Below are 25,733 nucleotides of genomic sequence, written 5' to 3' on the forward strand. Positions count from 1 at the left end.
TATGGCTGAGTGAAAAACAAAACATGATCTTTATGGAAAATAAACCTCAAAGGCTCCCCCAGACTGGATGAAACCATAAAACCACTGCTGGAACATTCTCAGCAAGCTTCCAACTGACTTTCAATTATATAACTGTCATTCACCATCTGTCAGCTCCCCAGATCTGGTCATTTATCTATATGATGAGTCACTATAGGGAGCTATCGGTATCACCATTACTTTATTTAATGAGCACCTTGTCTATTTGCACCCTTCTTGACAGTTTGTGTCCATATCATTCATTCATTGTCAGCTTACCATCAACATAGCGGGGAATGCATCTTATGCAGCTATCTCATTACAGTCTGCTGCCATTGTCAACACTCATTCCGTTAATATCGGCACTGAATAAGTGTCTTAGTCAAGTCCATTCTTATTGCATAGACCGAAACTCCAATAACTAAAAACTCCCTGTAAACAATAGACCCTTTCATGATACATCATGATAAGAATCTGAAACTTGCCCCGGGGGGGGGGGGGGATAAGAAGTTCCTTTTGATCTTGAATTATATATAACATGCAAAGCAAAAAAGACACATTGATTCAGATAGTTCCCTACAGTGGAAAAATGGCAGGATAGGCTGGGGTGAGGAAAAATCCATGACGTTCCTTTCAGTCGTATTCAGCGAGGGATAGAATTCCCATCCTCGTCTCTCTCCCCAGGGAGGAGATCCTGAAATCCGTGTAAGCTCTTTGGGGCTGGGCTCATGATTCTGTAATATATTTGTACAGTACTTAATACTCTGAGGCTCTGATTGGGGCCCCATAATAATAATTAATAAAATAATAAGCACAGGCTGGACACTTGCACAGAGGTCTTATACTTCCCGACTTCTCTGAGTCCTCATTCACCCCCTATGGCTCCTGGGAAAATGGGTCCACTGAAGTGATTGTCTAACTATTAGATTGTGAGCTTTCTGTGGCAGGGTCTTTCTTTGTGTTATTTGTTAAAACCATGATTAGTACAGTGCGGCTCTGGTCCTTGATTAGGATTCTTAGGTGCTACCATAATACTTGTTATTGAAAATAGTAATGAGAAGGGATTCCCTTGACTGCTGATGCTCACAGGATCCCCAATAGATGTGTGGTGGTTTGACAGTATCTTGAGAGGCTAGTTTGTAAATTTTCTGTGCTCGAGTATCAATGAGGTGCTTGAGGGTCCATAAGGCACTGAAGGTGTTCAGGGAACTTTGTGTGACCTAGCAGGATTTGGGTGACCAGTTTTTTGGACTGTGACACTCCCCAGAGGTACTCAGTGTTGAGAGACACCTTACCACTAGCTACCCTTAGTGGGAAGCAGTCATTTGTGCCTGCTGTGGCCCAGCTTCCTGAAACTTCTAGCCTTGCAAGCACCGACTTCCAGGTCCCTGCCCTCTCTGCGCAGGTTAGTGACAGGCGCACACTAACCCCCAAGTTCTTGGAGAGTTCCCTGCAGCCTCTGTAACTGGGCACTCACAGAAATGACTAAATAAACTGTCCCTGAAAGAACAAGACTGGTACAACTCGGGATCAGGTCCTTTATAACATCATAGCAGTGAAATATATTTATAGTGAAACAATCATAAATGGATAATCAAAGGTTACATTTCAAGAGAGAATGAGTAAGGATAAACAGTGAGTAATAGAAGGTGCTCAAGAAACCGTAGCATAGATCCTGGGTTCTGTACAGGAAATATAGAAATAGTGGAAAAGTAGTAAAGTTGTCTACTATATATATATATATATATATATATATATATATATATATATATATATAAGTTAAATTATTTAGTTTTTATAACTTTGAAATTGCTGGGCAACTTTACTGCTTTCCCGCTATTTCTAATCTTTTAAAGTTTTTGTAGCAGTGTCTTTGCTTCTTTGCCACTGCCTCAGATATCATCAGTATGTTTAAGTTCCAGCTGTGACTGTTGCCAATGTGTTCTTTCTTCATTATCTTTGGTGCCTAAAACTATACAATCTCTAATAATTTCGTCTATAAGTGTGTTAATTTTGCATGAAAAAGCTAACTACTGATGTAGCCAGATTGCAATTTGTATATGGTTTCACTTTGATCCAATGCACTAAAAATATAATTCTCATATTTCTTTAGGCACAAAGTATTTTTCTAAAGCATCTAAGGTTTTCGCTTTTGTGAAGTTCCCCTCTGGTGTTATCTGGACCGGTGATCTGCTAGGTCACCCAAATCCTTGACTCTGGGATCCAGCCTTACCCTGCTCTGCTGTGAGAACCCCCACTCCTGGGCTGTTCACACACAGCCTCTGGCATGTAAGGTGCTCCCAGCTACTGGTAACTGAATGACACTAGCCAATATCTCTGGTCCCAAACACAACCCTAGAAACCTCCATCTTGCATGTCTTGGATGCTGTAAGCTTATATGAGTTTGTCAGTTTAACAAAGAAATTGATATGTACCAGGCTTGTTATCGCAAGGGGAGTTTCTGATATGCCTCAAACCAAATGCACTGCTTCAGGTAGAATGAACAAACAGATTTTAAATGATTATAAGTCAAAGCATAACAAGTCAGATTTGGTCAAATGAAATAAAAGCAAAACAAATTCTAAGCTGATCTTAACACCTTCAATACCCTTATAAACTCAGATGCTTTTGACCACAGGCTGGCTGGTTGCTCCTCAGCCAGGCTCTCCCCTTTAATTAGTGCTTCAGTCGCTTGGTGATGGTGGTGCCTGTAGATGTAGGTGAAAGAGAGAGGAAGAGCATGGCAAATGTCTCTTCCTTTTATCATGTCCTTTCCTCTCTCTGGGCTTTGTGTCCCTTCCCTCCCCCCCGCTTTCAGAGTCAGGTGAGCATTACTGAGTCTCTCCAAGCAAAGTTGAGCAATCCCCCTGTTGTGGCCTGATGCAGGTGAGTCATTGCATTCTATCTCCCTTGCTGGACAATGGCTGTTGATGGGTTATTTGACACCCTGCCTGGGCATTGGTTACTTTCCTTGCTGTTGCCTCTGGAGAGCTAATATCTGGCTGATTCCCCAACTTAGAGCGTGTTTTAGTGACAACCATACTATATAATTCTCATAACTTCATATGCATTAATGATATACATATATGGATAGAGATAACCTTTCCCCTGATACTTTACAAGGCATGCTTTATATGAAAATGAGGAATATTGGGGTTACAGTACACTCCCCTAAGGTATAGAATGTCACAGCTATATCTTGACATTCTTCATCTGCTAGCTATAAGTGCTGACAAATTAGGAAGTCCTTACGCATTGCTGTCTTCCGGGTAACCACCTTAAGTGCCATGCTTTCTTTGTCTGGACTTGCTGCCACTTCAGTTTGTCCAGGAGGCCCTAAACTCTCTCCAGTACCCAAAGGGCATGTCTTCACTGCAGTGTGTACCCCATCTTGGCTGACATGCATGAAGATATATGCTAGCCAAGTCGGCCTCTGATCAGCCACACTGCAGAGCCTCACACAGTCTGTCTTTGTAGACATCCACACAGGCTCTTCAGTGGCATGGGTTTTGTGCTAGGATTTCTGGGTCTGTATCCCAGGATTCTTAATGCCTCACTAACTGGAGGCATTTTAGGAATTGGTTCACAATGGATTGTGGGAGAATGCGTCTGTCATTCCTGGACCCCAGCAGTGGACATGGTTTTAGCCTGCCAAAACATTTTAGATGAGGCTCTGTGCTCTCCTCCAGGTTATGGATCCAGCACCACTGGATGAACCGTTTTTGCTTATGACTGAGCTACCTATGTAGCCGGATAGACATTTTGTGAGATGGAGGATGAGATTTCAGCAACAGTTTCCAAACCATGGAAGATGGCAGGATTTGGAGGGATGTTGATTCATGGTAGACCTGAGACATCCCCATGCATTAGGGGGGAGGGATAGCTCAATGGTTTGAGCATTGGCCTGCTAAACACAGGGTTGTGAGTTCAATCCTTGAGGGGGCCATTTAGGGATCTGGGGCAAAAATCTGTCTGGGGATTGGTCCTGCTTTGAGCAGGGGGTTGGACTAGATGACCTGCTGAGGTCCCTTCCAACCCTGATATCTATGATTTGTATCACAGGTTGGAGTGGAATGTTGCTCACAGCCATTGCTGAAGTAACTCAGTCCAGATTTACAAAGGTATTTAAATGACTAAAGATGCAAATAGGTGCCTAGTGGGATTTATACAAACACCTAAGCAAGTTAAGCACTTAATTCCCATTGAAGTCAATGAGAGTTAGGCACTGAACCTGTTTCGTGGGATTTACAAAAGCACTTAGATACCTTTGTAAATGTAGATCTCAATACCTCTCATAGCCACAAGGAAGAAGTGAAGTATTAAAGAAACCCTCACTTCTAACAGCAAGTTAGGTGTACTATACAAGATGCCATTTGCAGTGCACAACAGTAACAATTTCATTGGTTCTATATAAAATACAGTAATTATGGTACATATTTTGAGTGTCATCTACTATCACTTTTCTTTTTAACTAACTATTTACACATAAATAAACATTTTTTAATAGAGCCACAGTGTGAGCAATTGAGGAAGAAGACTGTGCTGATTAAAAAAACTGGCCTGCTTTAGAGGAGAAGAGAAGGCAACTATAAAAATGATGTATAACAAATGGAATAAAGGGGAAGTCATGAATGATAGTAATGAATATAAATCAGAAGTTAGGAATTGTTAAAAATTGATAAGGGAAGCAAAGGGCCCCAAGATTAAAATCGATGGCCAGCACAGTTAATAACAATATGCAGTTTAAAAAAATATATGTTAGGAACAAAAAGAATCCTGACAATAGTATTGGTCCATTACTAAATGGCAGTGGCAGAATGATCAGTAATAATGCAGAAAAGGATGTGTAATGTACAATAAATATTTCTGTTCTGTATTTGCATTAAGGGGAGATGATATAGTCTGATCATATGGTAATAATAACACTCTTTCCATTTCATTAGTATCTTTGGAGGATGTTCAACAAAAGCTACTAAAGTTAGACATTTTCAAATTAGCAGGTCAGGATAATTTGCACCAAAGAGTTTTAAAAGAGCTGGTTGAGGAGAGTGCTAGATTACTAATGTTGATTTTCAATAAGCCTTGGAGCACTGGGGAAATTCCAGAATACTGGAAGAAAGCTAATGCTGTGCCTATTTTTAAAAAGGGTAAACAGAATGACCCAGTAATTACAGACCTGTCAGACTGACATTGATCCCAGGCAAGAAAATGGAGTGGCTGATACAGGACTTGATTTAATAAAGAACTGAAGGAGGGTAATGTACTTAATATAAATTAACATAGGTTTATGGGAAATAGATCCTGTCAAACTAACTTAGATATCTTTTTTAAAATTAAATTATAAGTTTGGTTACTAAAGGTAATAGTGTTGACATAATGTACTTAGTCTTCTATAAGTTATTTGACTTGGTATTGCACAATATTTTGACTAAAAACTAGAATGATGTGAAATTAACCTGACACACATTAAATGGATTAAAAACTGACTAACTGATAGTTCTCAATGTAATTGTAAATGGGGAATAGTCATCAAGCAGGTGTGTTTCTGGTGTGGTTCTGCTGGGATCTGTTCTTGGCCCTACACTATTTAACATTTTTATCAATGACCTGGAAGAAAACCATAAAATCATCACTGATAAAGTTTGCAGAGGACACAAGAATTGGGGGAGTGCTAAATAATGAAGAGGACAGATCAGTCAGACAGAGAAATCTGAATCACCTGGTAAGCTGGGTGCAAGCAAACAATATATGTATACATTTACATATAGGAACAAGGAAGGTAGGCCATACATACATGATGGAGGACTCTATCCTAGACAGCAGTGACTCTAAAAACGATTGGGAGTCATTGTGGATGAATAATGCAACTCTGGGATAAATAAACAGAGGACTTTTGAGTATGAGTAGAGAGGTTATTTTACTCTGTATTTGGCACTGGTGTGACCACTGCTGAAATACTGTACACAGTTTTGGTGGCCCACAATTCACAATGGATGTTTATAAATTGAAGAGGGTTCAGAGAAGAGCCCAAACATGATTAAAGAATCAGAGTTATAGTTAGACTCAGGGAGCTTAATCTATTTAGTTTAACAAAGAGATGGCTAAGGACTGATTTGATTAGTCTTTAAGTGTCTACTTAGGGAACAAATATTTAATGCTCTTCAATCTATTCGAGAAAGTTATAACATGATCCAATGGCTGGAAGTTGAAGCGAGACAAATTCAGACTTGAAATAAGGCATAAACTTTTGACAGAGAGGGTAATTAAGTATTGGAACAAATTATGAAAGGCCATGGTGGATTCTCCATTACTGACAATTTTTAAATGAAGATAAGATGTTTTTCTAAAAGATATACTCTAGGAATGATTTTGAAGATGTTCTCTGGCCCGTGCTCTACAGGACCTCAGACTAGATGATCCTTTCTGGGCTTGGAATCTGTGAATTTTCTTGCAGTTTCACTATACAACTCTCTCTTATTGATCTAGTCACTTTTCAGAGCATGCCTATGTTTCGAGTCATACATGATCAGTTAGGTTGCCATTAAACTGTGTATGTTTATTTTGCGGTTGAGGTATGATGATTACAAACCCAATATCAAAGGTATAGCAAAAAATGCAACTAAAATGTGAGAATTCATATGGTAGCAGAGCACTAAAACTATGCACCCAATCATCAGTAACTGTTGTCATCAGTTCTCTGTTCATTATCATGTTTCATATATCATGCTACCTCCTGGGACTTGTGATGTAACAAATGAGTTCTTTCTTGGGTTGACTTTTTCCAAGAACTGAAATACTTGTATTTCCTAGTTTGTTCATTGAAGAAATCCATTAAGCAGAAATCCTAAAGCATTTAATGACATGCTGTTTATGAAGTTACCTTGCATTTTGGTTTTCCATAACATCTGTCTTATACTCTGCTATATTTTTCAATGGATGATTTAAATTTCCTTCCACTCACTGGGAAGCTCTGATTGTTTGCTCACACTGCTGCCAGCTGCTGCTAGATCACATGCCTATCTACAAAAAGATAAAGTTTTGACTTTGTCTTTCAAAGAGTGTATATGTTACAGAGTGTTTGTTTTTGAAGTTCATCTGCTTTGGTATGTAATGATCTAGAAGCTTTCAGTCTGGCAGAAGAGAAAAGGAAAAAGGTGGTTGCTGTATTCTGAATCTAAAGGGTGAGCAGTAAAGCTGTTTCTATGAGCAATCATGGCACCATTTGAGTCAACGGAGCATTCTATGTCCCAACTAATGGAGGAATCCAAATAGAGCTGGATGAAACATACATATTCATGAAGGATCATTTTGAACTTCTATTCACACTAGAAGTTTGATTCAAAGAATTCCACTCATCCAGTCAAGAATAGAAACAATGCCCTGTGACCTCTCCACCCATTCAAATATGAACAACCCAGCTTGAATTTGGATACTGAGTACTTACTAGTTGCTCATAAATAGACTATGAATTATTTGCAGAGACGACCTAGTGAATAAATTCAAATTTAAGAAAACTGTAAATGTTTTTCAAACAATTTATTCAAAGAGGTGAAATAATTTTATTGGCAACATTTTTTGTTCAGAGTATTTGCATCACTTGGGTTGTTTGGGCAGAACCGTGTGTCTGAAATAAAAAGTAAGAACAAAACTAGGTGGTGTTTATAAAGGGATGCATTATATTCTCTTTCAATTCTTTATGCAAAAGTCTAGAATTCCTGGATAAGAAATGCTTGACTCCACTAGTATGTCATGGGAATTGCTTTTATCTCTTTTTGCTTAGCACTTTTCCAGAAGTTTGTATTTAACTAACAAAACGACTAGATTGAAAACTCAGCAGAAGGCTCCAGTATTAGTGGAAATATGACTATTTTTAATTCTATTAAAAATCAGTCAAGCAGGTATAGAATCAAAGATTGATATTATTCAGTATAGTAGGCTGCTTGTAACAATTAGGAAGTGACAGGTGTTTATAAATACGATATAAATCTTCAGTTTCTCTCGGTCTGGGACATATCTGGTGGGTAATTAGTAATTCACAGTTAAATCTTGAGATGCTAAGCACTGCAACAGCTGCCAGAAGTTCAACAATCCTCCTCCCATTGATTCCCATGGGAAAGTCAACTGAATTAGCCAGCATCTTCTGTATTCTGAATCTAAAAGGTGAGCAGTAAGCTGTTTCTACTAGCAATCATGGCACCATTTGAGTCAGAGCATTCAGTGGTTGCCCATAGCAGGAAAATTGCACTCAAGTGTCAACATTGCAAACTTCTTAGGGAAACAATTTAGTGACATGAGGTAAGGGACTACTATCTTTAAAGAACCTCTTAGAATGCTTAGCACTCGGTCTTGGCTGGCCTGAAGAATGAGGGACCAATATTGGAAGTTGTGATGGGACACCCCCATATCCCAATCAGGAAAAGGCTAACAAACTCTTATGGGTCTAACCAGTACTGAATAGGCACATTTGCACACCCTGCTCCACTTGGCGGAAGTAAGCTTAGAAGGGAGAGTTAGAGGAAGGGGCAGCAATCAGGAGGAAGGCTGCTGAGCCCCAAAGTTAGCTGACTCTTGTGACAGAGCTGCTGGGAGGTAGACAGCTGCCCACAAAGACCCACCAGATCAGGTACAAGCTAATTGTAGCAGGGAAGAGGTTGAAGATTAGATCCTGGGTCAGGGCCGGTCATACTCAGCCTTACTAAACAAGCTAGACCTCTATAGACTCTTTTGAAACACTCAGACCAAGCACCCCCATAAATGGAAGAATATTTGAGGGGAAAGTTCTCTGAAAATACCCAAATGCAACCTAAAAGGAACCCAGCCTATCACAGAAGCAAATTTGCATGTCCTTCATGGTGTGGCAATGTGCCATAGGATTGCTGGGTGACTTATGACCTTTTGAGGCTATTGAGACAGTCCCTGTACAAATTTGTTCTCCCATAAAGCTGAAATGGAAATTGTACTGAATGGAAACACTAAAATAATCATTTTTGTAAGAGTTTAAATAATAATCTTGGTCTCATGTGGAAAATTATTTAATTTTATCTATGATGTGGAGACTAAATTTATTACTGGGAACCTAATAATCTTCCTACTAGATTTGTTAATATTTTTTCAATGTCCAGTGGACAATGATAAATTATAGTAATTGAGATTAGGTTAAAATGAGATTGGAGACTCTCTTATTTAATGTCTGTACTATCTGGCTTGTTTTTGATGATCAGCTCTTAAATTGTGAGTGACAGCAATGAATAGGTAATGTTATAGCCCAGCTAGAAAAACTGTAGAATTAAACACTCTTCTTAATGTCATTTTAAATGTGAATTTATTTTTGCTCACTCTGTTTCTTATTAAATGGCAGACTTTAGGGATTAGAAGAGAGATAAAGGAATGGACTTTGAATAAAGGTAATTCTATTTTTCTACCTTTTTTGCCTTGATTAGTGTGAAAACTCTAGAAGCTTGGCCCAAATATGCCCGTATCCACATCACTAAGTAGTGCACTCAAGGATTTCTATTTTAATCACTCCTTTAATTTCCCATAGTGACACTTCTCTTGAGGTAGAAAACCACTATCCATATTCCTTTCTCTTGACTTCTGTTCTATAGGCATCTCAGACTTTATTTAACACCTAATACAAAATGTTGTATCCAGTCCCTGAATCCAGGCTAAAAACAAGTATGCTCAATCCCAAACCCCACTAGCCAGTTTTTAACCCTATAACAAATTAGTACTAGGTTTGGGATATATAGCATTTGTGAATTAAAAAGCTTATGTCCATACAAGCAATGCTGCACCTCAGACTTGAACTCTGATAACTGCAAAATAGTAAAAGATAAGAATAATCAATTACTGTTTCAGATTAAATTATCTATGATCCATTTGCCCTGTAATAAATAACTTTTTGTTGAGGATTAATAAAATTCCCTGGTTGATGCATAAACAGTCTTTGAGTTGCCAGAAAGTGCTTAAGTGTTAATTCTATGAGACCAAGACAGGACACAGAATTACTTGGTGTGTTCAAATTCCAAGATACGTCAGAGTTTTCTCACTTCATACATTACTAACTTCCCCTTCAGAGGAAGAATACATTCCAATAAAATATATGGCTAAATATACACCTTTATATTCTTTAAAAATCACAATCTAAAATAAGTATGCAGTAGACTTGAGTGCAGGCTGAAATACATATGGGCAAGTATAACTAAATTCATAAACCATTCCATGGAATTTATGACCTTTCAAAATGAAGCACAAAAAACTTATGTGAACATGGAAAATATACAGGTCAATGGACTGGCTAGGTGATTTTATAGCTTCTATTCAACAAGTTTTTTGCTGCTATTTTAGCTCAGCTGGCATAGACAATAGTGACTTGAGAACTTAATTATATGTGGGTTAAGTGCTTTTGCCTTTTAAAATGTCATATACTCAATATTTAATGTCTAAATGCCAGAGAATCTCATTGGATGTCAAATGTGCAGCTGGCTGACTTAGCTTGAGCCCTTTAACGCATAGCCCCTGCACTGCTGTAACTCCATCCTTGTCTAACTGGCAGTATGATGTATTTTTGATAAATTAGGAAAGTAATTGAAGAACATCAGAAATGAGCGATATGCCTAGGCTGCCTTGTTAGATCTATTTTGCTAGAAAGAAATCCACAGTAAGAGAGTGCTTAAATATTCAATCACATCCAACACCTAAATAATCAAACCATCGTATGAGTGCAAACTTAAAAAGCTCTGGCTCTCTTTAAAATGATGGGGTTTTAGCTTTGCTATATTTAACACTGAAATGTAGAGCTCTGAGAACCAATCCCCAGCTATTCAGTGGAAGTATTCTTTACTGAGAAGTGCAGCATCCAGTCAATAGAGAGTACTTTCATCAATCAAAAGCAGTTGTTGTACACTGCTATAATCCCGTGTGATGGAGTGTACTGACTTTTCAATGTTCAAAAGAGGAACCCTTTTGGGTTGACAGCATTGTATTCCAAACTTATCCCTGGAAATCAACCAAATACCATTGCCTCTGATATGGAGGTTAGCCAGAACCAGCAAGTTTAAACAAGTGGTTTGGCTTGATGAGTGATCACTGTCAACCCGAAAGTATCCAAAGTGCTCGCATTGTTTGGTAGAATACAGAGAGCAGCCAGGCTACTAGCACATAGAACTAGGAAGGGGACTCTTCTATGCTTTAGGCAATTTGTTTCTTTATAATTCTTTGTAGTTGTGAACAGCAACAAACAGCAGGTCTGGGGGACGTGAGGTAAAAGGTATGTCTACACTGCAACTGGGATCATGCCTCCCAGCCTGGGTAGACAGACTCATGCTATCTCTGCTCAAGTTAATGATTAAAATTGCCATGTTGGTGTTGCGACACAGGCAGTGGCTCTAGTAGCCACCCAAGCTCAGATGCAGGGCAGGTGGGGCTTGGACTCCAGCAATAGCCCAAGCCGCTGCCTGTGCAGCAATGTCCACATTGCTATTTCTAGAGCAATAGCATGAGTGGAGCTAGCATGGGTCTGTCTACGCGGGCTGGAAGACATGCTCCCAGCTAGACATACCCAAGAAATTCTGCTGTGGATCTTATGTTTTTGTTTGGTTTGCTCTTTCAAAAAGTCTAAAGAAAAAAAAAAAAAAAAACTATCCCAGGAAACAGGAGAAACTTTAGTTAACCAACGTCCAGTGTGATGGATCATCAAAGAGGGGTGTAAGACTGCTGATCACGCCCCCCCATCCCCAAAGGGGTTGTGGAAGGACTAAGGGGCACTGCTGGAGGGCAGTGATCCTGAAGAGGACGCCGCGAGTTGGTGAGCGACGTGGGCTCAGAAGCCAACCAAGGGCAAGACAACGGGCGGGATACCACCGAGAGGGGACACTTCACTGGATTGAGCTAATTCCCGGAGTAACCAGTAGGAGGCAACGCGGTGGTGAGTACCAACCCTGCTACAGGAGCCAGAAGACCTAGCTGCTGAAGCATCTACAGCACTTGTCTGAGTTGCAATACCTCTGCCATTGCTACTGACCCCTTAGGGCTGTGGTGTACTGGGAAGCCACAATAATTACACTATTTACCTTATTATTGAGTAAGAAGCCTTGTCCCAGCTGCATGCCACCTGGGAAAAAGAAAAGTATTAGCCTAGTATACTTCAACGGCATCTCAGCCCATTCAAGACAATTGCATTTACATTTATTTAAATTACGTGGCTTTATTCACCTTTTTTGTAAAAAGCATATTATAGATGTTTCAGAACCGATTGTTCAGTTCATTTGAAGAGAAGACATCTTATCCCACCTATTTACAGGAATACAGACGTAAGCGTGTATGTATGTAGTGTGACAAAGTTCCTCCTATCTTGGTGGGTCCTGCGCTTATTGGTGGATTTTCTTGCCTCAGAGATTCACGATGTGGGTAAGGGAACAGCCCAGAGACCTTCCCTTCTGGAAGAACCCACAGTCCAGGTCAATTGGGGGGAACCTGGGCCCCCCCTCTACTCCAGGTTCCAGCCCAGGGCCCTGTGGACTGCAGCTGTCTATAATGCCTCCTGTAACAGCTACAACTCCCTGGGCTACTTCCCCATGGCCTCCTCCAAACATCTTCCTTATTCTTACCACAGGACCTTCCTCCTGGTGTCTGATAATGCTTGTGCTCCTCAGTCCTCCAGCAGCACACCCTCTCAGCTCCTTGCGCCTCTTGCTCCCAGCTCCTCACATTCACACCACAAACTGAAGTGAGCTCCTTTTAAAACCCAGGGGCCCTGATTAGCCTGCCTTAATTGATTCTAGCAACTTCTTAATTGGCTCCAGGTGTCCTAATTAGCCTGCCTGCCTTAACTGGTTTCAGCAGGTTCCTGATTACTCTAGTGCAGCCCCTTCTCTGGTCACTCAGGGAACAGAAAACTACTCATCCAGTGACCAGTATATTTGCCCTCTACCAGACTCCTGTACCCCACTGGTCTGGGTCTGTCACAGTAGGCAATGTACATTGTGTTCTCATGTACATGTAAGGTTGCCTAGGTTACCATTTCCATGCCAAGGAAAAGGTAACCTAGGCAACATCCACTTTTTCCTCTCCCTTTCCTTGCAGAAAAAGGATAATCTCAGAAGACCCACATCTTGGGTCAGAACCTGAAATAGAATAGAGGTGTTTCCTATGTCATCTTTAAGGATGTCTTCATCCAATGTGACATAACAGGAAATTCATGCATACAGTTCTCTTGGACTTTGTCAGTTGTTGTTTTTTAAACATTAATGTTTGACAGGGCTAGGGGTTTGAAAGTGGGAATGTAGTGGCCAGGTGGGGTCATGTATCATCATCCACTCCTGTCTCTAATCTGCAATGGTAAAACTGTTCATCTGTTGCCACCCCAGGTTACATTAACCTTTCCGCTGGGCCCCTTCAGACTGGGAACCCCCATTTGATTTAACATTTTCTTTCACTTTGTGAATAAAACAATGTTCTCCCTGGCTCTAGGCACTTGTGATAAATCTTTAAAGCTATGCAATCAACTAGTGAATAACAAAATGAGCAGCATGATTTTATCCCATACAAAAAGACAATTTTAAATGATATGGTGTTTTTGTTCCACAACAGCCAGCCTTCAGCCTGCTCTCTTCTCCCCAAAATCCAGTTTAAGAGCTTCCAGCTTGATTCCAGTTTCAGCAGTATGGTACTGGGAGAGGGGCAGTAATATAGTTAGGTGGGTCCCAAGCAATTCAGGGCTTTAAAGCCAACACATTATGCTCATTTGAAAGCTAACCAGCAGCCAGTGCACATCCCAGAACACTGGTGTATTGTGCGTTTAGCTCAATAAGTGAGACACCACATATTGCACCATTTTCAGTTTCCAGATAGACTTAGAAGTTATGTGAATCTGCAGAGCATTGTATTTCTCTTACCTAAAATCAAGATGACACATACTTAAATAATTATCACATGGCACCCATTTGAAAGAGAGTTGCTACTTCCTGGTACATAAAGATGGGGGTGGGGAGGAGAAAGCTGTTCTAATTTTTGACAGGTTTCAGAGTAGCAGCCGTGTTAGTCTGTATCCGCAAAAAGAACAGGAGTACTTGTGGCATATAGAGTGGAACATATATTGAGGGGATATAGACAGTTTGATAAGAAGTGAGAAAATTACAAGGGTATCTATCTCCCCTTGTAAGTATTCTCACACTTTTTATCAAACTGTCTGTACTGGGCTAGCTTGATTATCACTTCAAAAAAAATTTGTCTTACTTAATTGGCCTCTCAGAGTTGGTAAGACAACTCCCACCTGTTCATGCTCTCTGTGTGTATATATATATATTTATATCTCCTCAATATATGTTCCACTCTATATGCATCCGAAGAAGTGGGCAGTAGCCCACGAAAGCTTATGCTCTAATAAATTTGTTAGTCTCTAAGGTGCCACAAGTACTCCTGTTCTAATTTTTGGTTCTATATGACTTTTTAACAGCAGCTGGGACTCTTGAGTAACAAACAGTGCATGCACACCCTCACTTTAAGGGGCCAATATAATCTCTGCTAGCTTTACTATGTTGGGAGTAAACAATTTGAAATCTTCCGTTAGTTTTATCTGGACTGTGCATCATGTAATTAGCCCTCATCTGTACCTCAGTCTCCCCAAGATACTAGGTAAGGTTCTTGACTACTACAGCTGCTTGGAGAATTTAGAAACAGAGTTAGGTATTATCAGCGTACAGAAGGCCTCTTCCTATGTCCCTCCCTCCAATTACCTCCCTCAACAACTTTGCCTATATTAATGCTGGTTGGACTTTTTTTTCTTCTTTCTACAGAAAATGTTGACTTTTCAGTGAATAATCAAAAAAATAAAATATTTTGGCAGAAAAACGTAAATACACCTCTACCCCGATATAACACTGTCCTCGGGAGCCAAAAAAAATCTTACCACGTTATAGGTGAAACCGCATTATATCGAACTTGCTTTGATCCGCCAGAGTGCGCAGCCCTGCCCCCCTCCCCCCCCGGAGCACTGCTTTACTGCGTTATATCCAAATTCGTGTTATGTCGGGTTGCGTTATATCAGGGTAGAGGTGTATATTGATTTGGAAATGCCACCACAGTACCTCATAAGAGCTGTACTTTGAGTGGCTTACCCATTATCCTTTATAGACTGGGCTTTCTGATCAGACTAGACTTCTCAAGATGCATCACAATCTCTCTGCTTGACCAGGGGAGGCAGTGCATCATGGGAGTCTGATGTCTCCCGTCCTCCCCCTCCCCCCCCCCCTGCATGAAGTCCAGCTGAAGAAGCTATAGAAGTGAATGGGGACATGAGACAACTGAACTAAAACTCCCAATGAGCACCCTGGCAGTGCTTTTTCATTTTGGAATGTTCAATTTTGATGGGGAAAAAATTCAAAAAAATTCTACAGAAAGCAGATGCTTCCAGTAAAAAGAAAAAAAAATTGTGTAGTTGAAAATGCAAAGTCTTGGGTTAGATGCATTCTTAGTCCATCGTCCTGATACCACTGGGCAGGTGAAGTGATGGGCCTGTGGAAAGAAGGGCTCAGGTAGCCTTGTAAGGTGATATATGTCCATCTGCAAAGGAAAAGAACCCTGTGAAGGGATCTACTCCCCCCCAGGCACTGTCCTGTGGTCAGGTTAGGCCGTGATGAGGACACTTCTGTCTTAGTACCCCCTGTTCATAGCTGCTTCGGCCCTGAGGTGGTTTGTCACCTTCTGTGCTATGGCCCTTGGACTGCGCCATAAGTTGTGACCATGCCTTTTGGGATATGAAGGAGTCCAACAAAGGGCTAGTTCTGCTGCCCAGCAAGGGTCCTCTAACTTCACCTGACTAAAGTCACAGACTTGTAACTCTGTGGGATATAGGGTCTTCCTAATCCTGAGTCTCCAGTATCAGAGAGGCTTTTTTGCCTCCAGACCCATTGGGAGAGGGGGGCATAGGAGAACCCAGGCCCATCCTCTCCACCGGATTCTGATCTGGGACCCAAAAGTAGGTGGCTGAGTCCTTCACCCTGACATGCTATGCAGCTGCTTCCCTGGATCACTTTCTACCAGCCCCCTCATACGTGAGGGAAAAGAAAAGGCTTGTAAACAAATAAATGTAAGAAATCCCCAACCTGCAAATTTCCAGCATCTTTCCGCTCAGCAGGCCAGGTATACCATCAATAATCAGGGGCCCCACCAGCTGGGGCTTCCACAGTCCTCCTTTGTGGTGCTTCAGAGTGTAGATCTGCTCACCTCCATTAGCTGCCTGCAAGTGAGCTACTCTGCTCCCCTTTTCAACTTTTCCTCCAGCCTGTGCATGCATTGCAGATGTAGTGGGTCAGAGCTGCCAGGGCTTAGAGCATCTCCTTAACCTCTTCCTGCAGAGGGCTTGGCTCTCTAGAAGAGACCTCCACCTCTTTCTCTGATCCAGCCCTGACTGAGCTACAGCTGCCTCCACTTTCCAGTGAGGAGGGCAGGATGGGGTTGGCTCTGCCCACCAGAGGCAAAGAGAGGCCACTCTGCCTCATTACACTGTTCATTGCTATATATGTGCACCATATGGAGCCAGGAAAAGTCTCTAAATCCAGAAGTCTGAATTTTAAGTCTGGTCATGAAATTATTTTTACAGATACGTTTTATTCTGTTTATCTCCCTGTGGCAGCCCCTCCTAGATATAATAGCAGGAGTATGGGGAGATGAAAGACTTCACAAATAATTACCATACACCAACAAAATGTTAAGTATGCAAGACACAAATAGAGACATTATCTGACCCAAAGAGCGTACAGTGTAAAAGACAGACAAAGATCAAACAAAAATTACTCAGAGAGATGCAGATTATAGCACTGACTTTAAACATATATGCATGTAAATTGGTGGTAGTATATGGTGTCACAGGGCAACATCTGCCCATTAAAAGATAAGAGGCCAGTGCACCAGTAACTGATCATCTGAACCACTATTAGGCTTAAGAGTGGGCACCTGGGCCTTAAAGGGGAAGTAAGTTAGAGAGCTGGAAAGTCTGAGCCTGCAAGAAGTCTGACACAGGAGATCTGGGTGACTGCTGCCTGTCTGAGATCTAGGAAGCAGCGAGCAAGAGCTAGCAGGAGTTGCTTGGGAGAGAGCTTCAGGAAACCCAGTAGAGAGAACTGAGTTTGGATGGTACCAGCAACAGGAGTGCTGTGAGAACTGACCAAAGCTGGGGACCCTGATGAGCAGAAGGCTTGGGCAATGGGTTCCTAGGAAAAGGAGAAAATCCAGTGAGGTCAGGGGAGCTGAGCCCAGAAGCAAGATTGTTGTTATGGGAGGATGGATCCTCCTGAGCAGATGCAGGGCTCCCAGGCAAGGAGGCCAGGGAGTGGAACTTGTGGGGAACCTTGTGGGCAAAAGATGTGAGTGAAGGGTGGTGGGAAAACTGGTCACTCTCAGGCAGCAAGGCCAGGAGAGTGGGACCCCAGATTGGGACAAAGGTACTGTGAACAAAGTGCTGTGATTGACTCTCAGGTAGGTAACTTAGAGGTGATGTCCTTGACGAAAGGAATGGGAAAAACCTGTTTATTGTGGAAATGGTAGAATGGTTTTTATTACAAGGTTTATGGGGAATTACTGCACTAGTGTATATGAAAAGAATTATACCCAGAGGCAAGCTTAATATCAGATACTGACATTCTGTTTCTCTTATAGGTGAACCAAAGGTAAACTGGGCTGGGTGAACCCGATCATGTTGCTGCCTGGTGCTGGATGGTACCTGAGGTGGGGGGTTGTCTCTTCACATATGGGTTGAGGGGTTTTTTTGTAGGACTCTCAGGAGGGGGAGCTTTTCAGGAAGGGTTTACATGAAAAAAGGGTATGCACCTGGCATATTGGGATAAGGAAGTGTTCCAGGAAAGCCAGTGGCATGGGAAAAAAGCATGAAGATGAGCATAGAAAAAGGAAATAAATGAAACAGTAGAATTGGCAAAGCAAAGGGAGCAGGATGAGATGTGATAAGAAACCAGCAGTGGAGATATAGGCAGAGATGGCAGAAGATGCCTAGACATTTTTTTAATAGGTGAGGGATGCAGATCCTTTCTTTTCCCACCCACAACAGACTTTAAAGAAAACACGGAGTACAGAGAAATCTGAAAGCAGTGTGAAATTATTTAAAAGATGTTTAAAGGAATATTTGGGGAGGGGGAAGGGAGAAGCTGTTTTTTCTTCCTGTAGTCACAAATATATCTGTCTCAGCTAAACACAGACTGGAACAGTTATCTCCCATTCTGTAAAGTTATATGGGGGAGAATACAACCAATTAAATGATCTAATAGAAATGGAACATTTGTACGCTCCTCTCATGCTTCTTTCCTCCTATGTTGATTCTGAGTGGTTATCTGCCTTTGAGTATTAAAACACACTTGTCTTTCCATTATCTGGAAGAATATAGGAATCGATCTGCAGGAGAAGTGAGGTCCGGCCTCCCTTTTGTGACTGCAACTTGCAACAATGAAATTTGTGCCTGCATGAATGCACACCTGCATTCAGAGAATGTGTGCTTCTACTTACATGATTAGTGCCTGCCTTTCAGTAGTAGGTGTTCCATGGGGTTTGCCTCATAAATAAGGATTACAGTAAGTAAATACCTCAGGATTTGGTCTCTGCTGTTGACCTTTTTAGGTTGACCCTATATATCTTCATATTTATGTATTTCTATAGGTTAAAAGATAAGTTATTTCTAAGAAGGCAGATCCTGAAACACTTGTGATTTCTACTTACTTACATTTTTATGCAAATAATTCACTTGGTTTCAGGGTTACTATGCATGAGTCAGGGTGGTAGAATTTGTACTAAGCTGTTGAAATATTGTTTGCGTTATTATAAAACTTGAAAGGCTGTTAGTCCACATTGTGAAATGACATCTGAATATTTATTTGCTAAAAATACATGTCACTGGTTAAGTGGCATCTGCCACCTTAACACTGTGATCAGTGAAATGTGGCCCAAGTGTTACTTGGGTGTATATAGTAAATACAATAGTTGTGAAAGAAGGGAGTGTTTTATTTCATTATGATCTAAATAGAACACCTGCAGCAGTTGTTTTAATGTTGTATCACATCCAAAGACCTGACATGGATTTCTGTATGAGTGTTTCATACACCATTATTGAGATCATAATGACTCATAAGAAACTCAATTGAAGAACAATTATGGTTTCAATGGCTTAAAAATGCTACATATATCAGGAAAGTGAGTCTTCATGATATAAAAATTGTATAATTTAATTGCATTTCCCATTAACTACTATATACTCTAAGAATTCTTGCCCATTGTGGGACCATTCACCACTTATTCAGATCATAAAGAAGCCTCATCATGGGATATAATTAGGGATGAGTGAACCAATATAGATACATTAAAAACCAGAAATCCCAACCCTTTGTCCTAAATTTGCATATTCATTTTTCAAACCTAAAAAAAAAAATAGGTAAACTTACTTTTTCTTCCATTTACACATGCTACTTCTGCACTTCCTGGTTTATACCAGGACTCAAAATGGAAGTATCAGAATACCACAAAAAATTGGTTCTTCTGAGATTTTTGACCTCCTTGGAACTTAGAAGTACCAGAAATCTCTTTTTATAATATTTTCACCCTGATTTCTAGATCAAAGCGGTTTTCACAACTAAATATTTGAAATACTGGGCAAACTTTTTGACACTTATTCCTCGCTGGAAATCGTGGGGAAGATTATGGGTTAGTTCCTTATTTAAATAATCTATATTTTTTGAACAAATATCAATGTAAAAATGATACTCATAATATTTTTTCATGGTTGGTTATTACTTCAGCTAGCAGGTAAAAGAATGAATATATATTTTTTTTCTTTTTAACTAGGAAGTAGAAAACTTAGCACTAGTTCCTATCAAATACATACAGTGCATGCAGTTATTAAAGTCTGCAGCTTATAGTAGGACAAAAGTTCAATACAAGAGCAGGGACTTTAAAGTAACAACAATACATTTTATTTTTATCCCTATGGCAGGTCTTCATTATCAGAACATCACTGAAGCGAAAGGACAAAAAAGGAAGAACTCTATGACAAGGATAAACTGTTTAGATTTTTTTTTTTTTAAGAAAAAAAATAAGCCTGACAATATTTACCATACTGTTTCCTTTATCTTTCAGTGCTAACAAATTCTAAAAACTGACCTCCAAAATATCTAAATGTGTTGATTCCCATCAATATTTCTAAGCAAAATATGTTTATTAACACAATAAAGGGTTTCTCGTGTATTGGAAATGGGAGAAATTTATATATCCCTCTCTTGTAGCCTGGTTAAAAGTTACAAAACAAAGGGTAGGAATAAATGGTCAGTTTCCACAGTAGAGAAAGATAAATAATGGGGTCCCCCGAAAGAGCTATACTGGGACCTTTGCTGTTCAACATATTGATAAATGATCTGGAAAAGGGGATGAACCCTGATGTGGAACATTTTTCAGACAATACAAAATTACTCAAGATAGTTAAGTCCAAAACTGACTGAAAAGAGTTACAAAGTGATCTCACAAAACTGGGTGACTGGGCGACAAAATGGCAGATAAAATTCAATGTTGAGAAATGCAAAGTAATGCAAAAACATAATCCCAACTATGCATACATAATAATGGGGTCTAAATTAGCTGTTGCCACTCTAGGAAGTTATTGGAGTCATTGTGGATAGTTCTCTGAAAACATCTGCTCATTGTGTAGCAGTTAAAAAAGCGAACAGAATGTTAGGAACCATTAGGAAAGGGATAGATAATAAAACGCTATAAATCCATGGTATCTGTACACCTTGCATATTTTATGCAGTTCTGGTCACCCCATCACAAAAAGGCTATATTGAAATTGCGAAAGATGCAGGAAAGGGCAACAAAAATGATTAGAGATATGGAACAGCTTCCTTATGAGGAGAAATTAAAAAGACTGGGACTGTTCAGCTTAGAAGAGAGACGATTAAGAGAGGGATAGTCTATAAACTCATGGATAGTGTGGAGAAAGTGAATAGAGAATTTACCCCTTCACATAACACAGGGTCATGAACCAGGGGTCACCTGATGAAACTAATCCGCAGCAGACTTAAAACAAACATAAGGAACTACTATTACTTGGCTGTTAACAAGATGGTCAGAGATGCATCCCCATGCTCCTGGTGTCTCTAAACTTCCAAATGCCAGAAGCATATGACATTTGCCGTTATCAGAGACAGGCTACTGGGTAGATGGACCATTGGCCTGACACAGTATGGCCATTCTTATGTTCTGATTATAGACTTGACTGGATTGCATATATAACTGAATTTTCTGAAATGAACATTTTAATTATGAATGACTGAAATTTAATCAGTTCTGGAGGATTTTTATTTTACTCAGATATAGTAATTGTATAGAGTCAGAATTAACAGAACAGTTCCTCATAATATAGCATGATTACTTTAAGGGCACAGGAAGCATTCGAAAAGCACACATTACTATTGTTCAATTGATCATATATTTTTGTAATGTATTGCACTATTATAGTACTAGTTTAGTGGAGATTCTTGGGCCTTGTGTGTTGTGTCCTCTTGTATTTAGATGGGCCCATATATCCCATCTAAATACAACAGGACACGAAACACATAAGGTACAGCAGGCAAGGAAGTGATAGGAGACATACTGAGAGAGGACTATTTTTAGTTTAATATTGTAAATATAAATAGAGCCCTGCATGGATACAAATTTATAGCCGTGGATATGGGTATCTGCAGATATAAATCGGTATCCATGGAACTACAGGACTCTACCAGGAACTGTAGCAGTGAAAGGAGGAAAACGTGGGGCCATCGATCCCAGGGTGCTGGCAGCTCCTCGGGTGTGGTTGTACCGCCCCCAGTCCTGCCCCCACCTCTTTCACGCAGCTGTCTGCATCTCCTATCTGGGGTTGGTGCAGCTGCGCCTTAGGAGCTGCCTGTGCTGGCCGCTGGCTCTTGGGAGCAGTGGCCCCATGTTCGGCTCCTTTCGCTGCTGCGGTTCCTGGAAGAGTCCTGCAGTTCCACGAATATCATTTTATATCCGTGGATATCCGCATCCGTCGATATAAATTTATATCCGCCTAGGGCTCTAAATATAAATACATATGTAAATATAAAAACTGAGGATCTAATTCACCTGTCACAGAGGTGAGTATTAGGTATAGCTTTACTGATGGCAGTAGTGATACTGTAGTTTGGTGAGGTGAAAATCAGGCCCCTAAGACTGTAGTTCCTTCTGTGGCCAGGGACAAATTATTTCAGGTCTGATTTATGATGTTAGCAAACTTTCTTGGGGGGATTCAAGCCTTCTGCATTGCTTGGAGGAACATTGTTCATAATTAAGATACAATGGACTTATTAATAACACCACACATCATAATTTGGCTGAATAAAACAAAGTTGGACATAAGGTGAATTACATCTGAGGGAAATGAAAATATGATGGACTACTACCCAACCTATTCAATATAAGAAAAAGACTGAGAGTTTGTGTTTGATTTGTGAAGGGCTAAGTGAGCCTAAACATTACTGTTGCTTATGTGTTTCATTTTAGCAATCTAGTAAATATGAATTATTACTCTGAAATGTGGATTCTCCTTGTGAATTTCTGTTGATTTAGAAAACTTCTGTACAATTACTAATCAATTAAAATCCAGTTTTTCCTCATTTTAGTCATCAGTATTACATTTCCTTAACAACTTAGTTAAGTCAGTTGCTCACACTTTACTTGTACTTTCTTTAAAAATATATATGTGGCTGACCCAGATTCTTAGCATTTACACTCAAAAATAGCCATGTGTAATTAAATAATACTTAGAACTTTTCAACTATGGAGCTCACAGCATTTTACGGAGATAGATAAGTATTATCATGTCATTTTTTTTATAGATGAGGAAACTGAGTCAGGAAGGCTAAGTGATTTATCAAAAGTCACACATTAGGTCAGTGGAGCAGTAGGAATAGAACCCAGATTCTCAGTCCACTACCTAGTGAACCACATTGTGTTAACAAGACCCTGTCATTGTTCAACGTTAAACTGTTTAAAACGAGATTTGGGGTTTGGTATACAGAGACCTCATCCTGCTTTAGTACCATGGCAAACACCATTTAACTTCCCTTTAACCTTATTTTTAAAGTTACACAAAGGAACAAAAAACAACGAAAGCATTTGAAATGTAAAGTATTAAATAATTCATTTTAAAAACATCTCTTGCTTCCTTTCCCTTTAGCTGGAAAGAGTTTTAGAAAGGAAAAAAAAACACATTTTTTGATGGTCTCTTTGGTATTAACTGTCCTTTTGGGGGAAAAGAGAAGAAGTTAGTTGATATGGACTGGAGCTGTCATTGTTGCTGCTGTTAAAGTCTAATCTCATTTCCTAGAAGACAAAACAAGGCAAACACACAAAAGAGAAAAGAACAGCAAAGATGCAGCCTCCATCTCTGGTGTTGACTTTCACTTTCAACCTCACTGCTGGAGAAACACAGGCACAGCACACAGTCTTATCAGACTTTCCGTGACCTGAAAAACTTGAACTAGAATCAGGCTGTTCAGGGCATTGCATTTGGCTGTTTTTGTGTGTGTGTGTTTTGTCACAAGCTTACACTAATGTTTCAAAATATGCAGTCTTGTTAGACAGAAGGAAAAAGGAGAGGGTTAGGAAAGAAACAAAGTAAGGTAGGGAAGGAAAAGGACACATGGGGGGAGGTGTGGTGGAACAACGGAGTTTTACATCCCAGGTGGTGATAGAGATTTAGCTGCTGGTGGAGATGGTGGTGTCATCAAACGGATCCCTCTCCCTGGTCTAATCAGGATGTTTATCAGGATTAGCATGAAGAAGGTCCAGGGTCCCAGGAGAGGGTTGGGGTGGCAGCCAGGATGGTGGAGCTCGATCCAGTAGCCAATTTTTCTCACACTATCGCTTTCATACAGACCCCAAAAAGGGAGTGATGGGTGGAGTAGTCTATCTCATTATTTTGTCCATCAATTAGACCAATTTTGGGTCACTGATTTTTGGTGTGTCTTCTGTTTTGTTTACCAGTCATGATTTGAACAGAGTCCTTGAATTATATCAGTAGACCTTTTGGTTTGGATTAATTCACACTTTGTGTTTCTTTCGTACTTTTTCTTATCAATATTTGTTATAGCTTATTGTGACATCTTATGACCTTACATTCACTTCTTACAGTTGAGCTTGCAATTAAGGTAAATTTGTAAGCTGAATTATCACAACAGTCCTATCCCACCCAACGTGCTTTGTTCATCTCACTCAATCCTAGTATGACACTTTGAACTTCAAGTGTTTAGTTCTGTGATTAGTTCTCCTTTATCTGTTAGGATAAGGTCTAATATGGAATTCCCTTGTTGGTGGCAACACTATTTGAGTTAAGAAATTGTCTCCTATAATGTTTAGAAATTCCAAGGATTCTTTAGTATTAGCTGTATGAGACCTCGAGCCTATGTCACACAAATTCAAGTCCCCCATGATCACACAAGTTTTTTTCTTACACATTTATAGATACTTATGTGCCTACCTGCTAGTGATGTCAACAAATTCTATTATGCACCTATTTGCATCTTTAGATGCCTAAATACCTTTAAAAGTCTGGCCCTTTAGTTTTAATTCTTATTTATAGTTGCCTGTCATTGAAAGATAAACCCTTAAATACTAAAGGAAAATTCAAATATTTGGTGCAACAGACACTTAACCTCACCAGATGCCACCTTAATGGCACATATAGTGATCCAAAAGTAGGAAAATAATTTGCCATGATTCTACTTAAATAAATAGAATTACCTGTGAAAGGTACTTTAATGTGTTAAATTCTCCTTAATGGAGTGCTAGAGAAATCTGTGGAGGAACATTACATATAATTTTGTTGTAAAACTCAAAGGAGAAAAGAAATTGGCTTTATGGAGCCAGTTATTTAAAACGCAAATGTGCAAAGTAATTTGTTTACCTAAAGGCAACATTTCCATAAAACATCTTGAAGGAAGTAACTTGCAAAAGTGGAAAGAAAAAAAAAACGGTTAAATTGAAACCAGTGAATTATGTCAATACACTTATCTGTAGGAATTCATTCTGCTTTTGAATTCAGCAATAATTTATCTTTGAGATTTTGTGACATTTTAAAAATGATAAAACATTAAAGAGGTAATCTGAAATATTATAATTGAACATATTCTTAGCATTCAGTTTACTCCTCTCTCTGATATATGTAACAGCAAGGTGGATTTTAGATAAAGCAAAGGAAGAAATAGTGATCATATGCAAGTGATTTTTCTTTAAACAAGCATCAGCTAAAAATATGAGGCTATGGGCAAATGGCTTAATACATATTCTGTTGTTCTATACAGATGTCAAAGCTTTGGGGCTCAAGTTTATTAAGCCACTGGACACATTACCAAAGTGAAACAACCACTGTTACAGAAACTCCCCTGGAATCCTCCTGTGAGATATCAGCTGGTGAAAATACTAATGAGAAAGGACATATATTTTCTGTTGTTGTCTGGGTGGTTATTGGTTGCACAACTGTTTCTCCCATATATCAGGAATGGTTTCAGTAGCCCTTGAGGACAATGGAATTACTATTATCATAGACATTAGACAGGCAATTGGCCCAATTAGAAAAATCAAGGTGTTTCTTCTTTGACTGAACGGAAAGATGCACAATGAAGAATAAGATGAAGATGAAGCAGGGGACCAGAATTAGATGCTGA

The 25,733-nt window shown here is 39.8% G+C and overlaps 1 long non-coding RNA gene across 1 annotated transcript; it reads left to right on the forward strand.

The window, feature by feature from the left end:
* The first annotated feature begins 17,536 nt into the window (after positions 1 to 17,536).
* LOC135984123 (uncharacterized) lies at positions 17,537 to 25,462 on the forward strand. Its single transcript, XR_010602032.1, has 3 exons — positions 17,537 to 17,742; positions 18,406 to 18,596; positions 25,371 to 25,462. It is a non-coding gene; the product is annotated as an uncharacterized LOC135984123 (long non-coding RNA).
* The last annotated feature ends 271 nt before the right edge of the window (positions 25,463 to 25,733 follow it).

This window comes from Chrysemys picta, chromosome 5 (assembly GCF_011386835.1).
Source record: "Chrysemys picta bellii isolate R12L10 chromosome 5, ASM1138683v2, whole genome shotgun sequence".
Lineage (NCBI taxonomy): Eukaryota > Metazoa > Chordata > Testudines > Emydidae > Chrysemys > Chrysemys picta.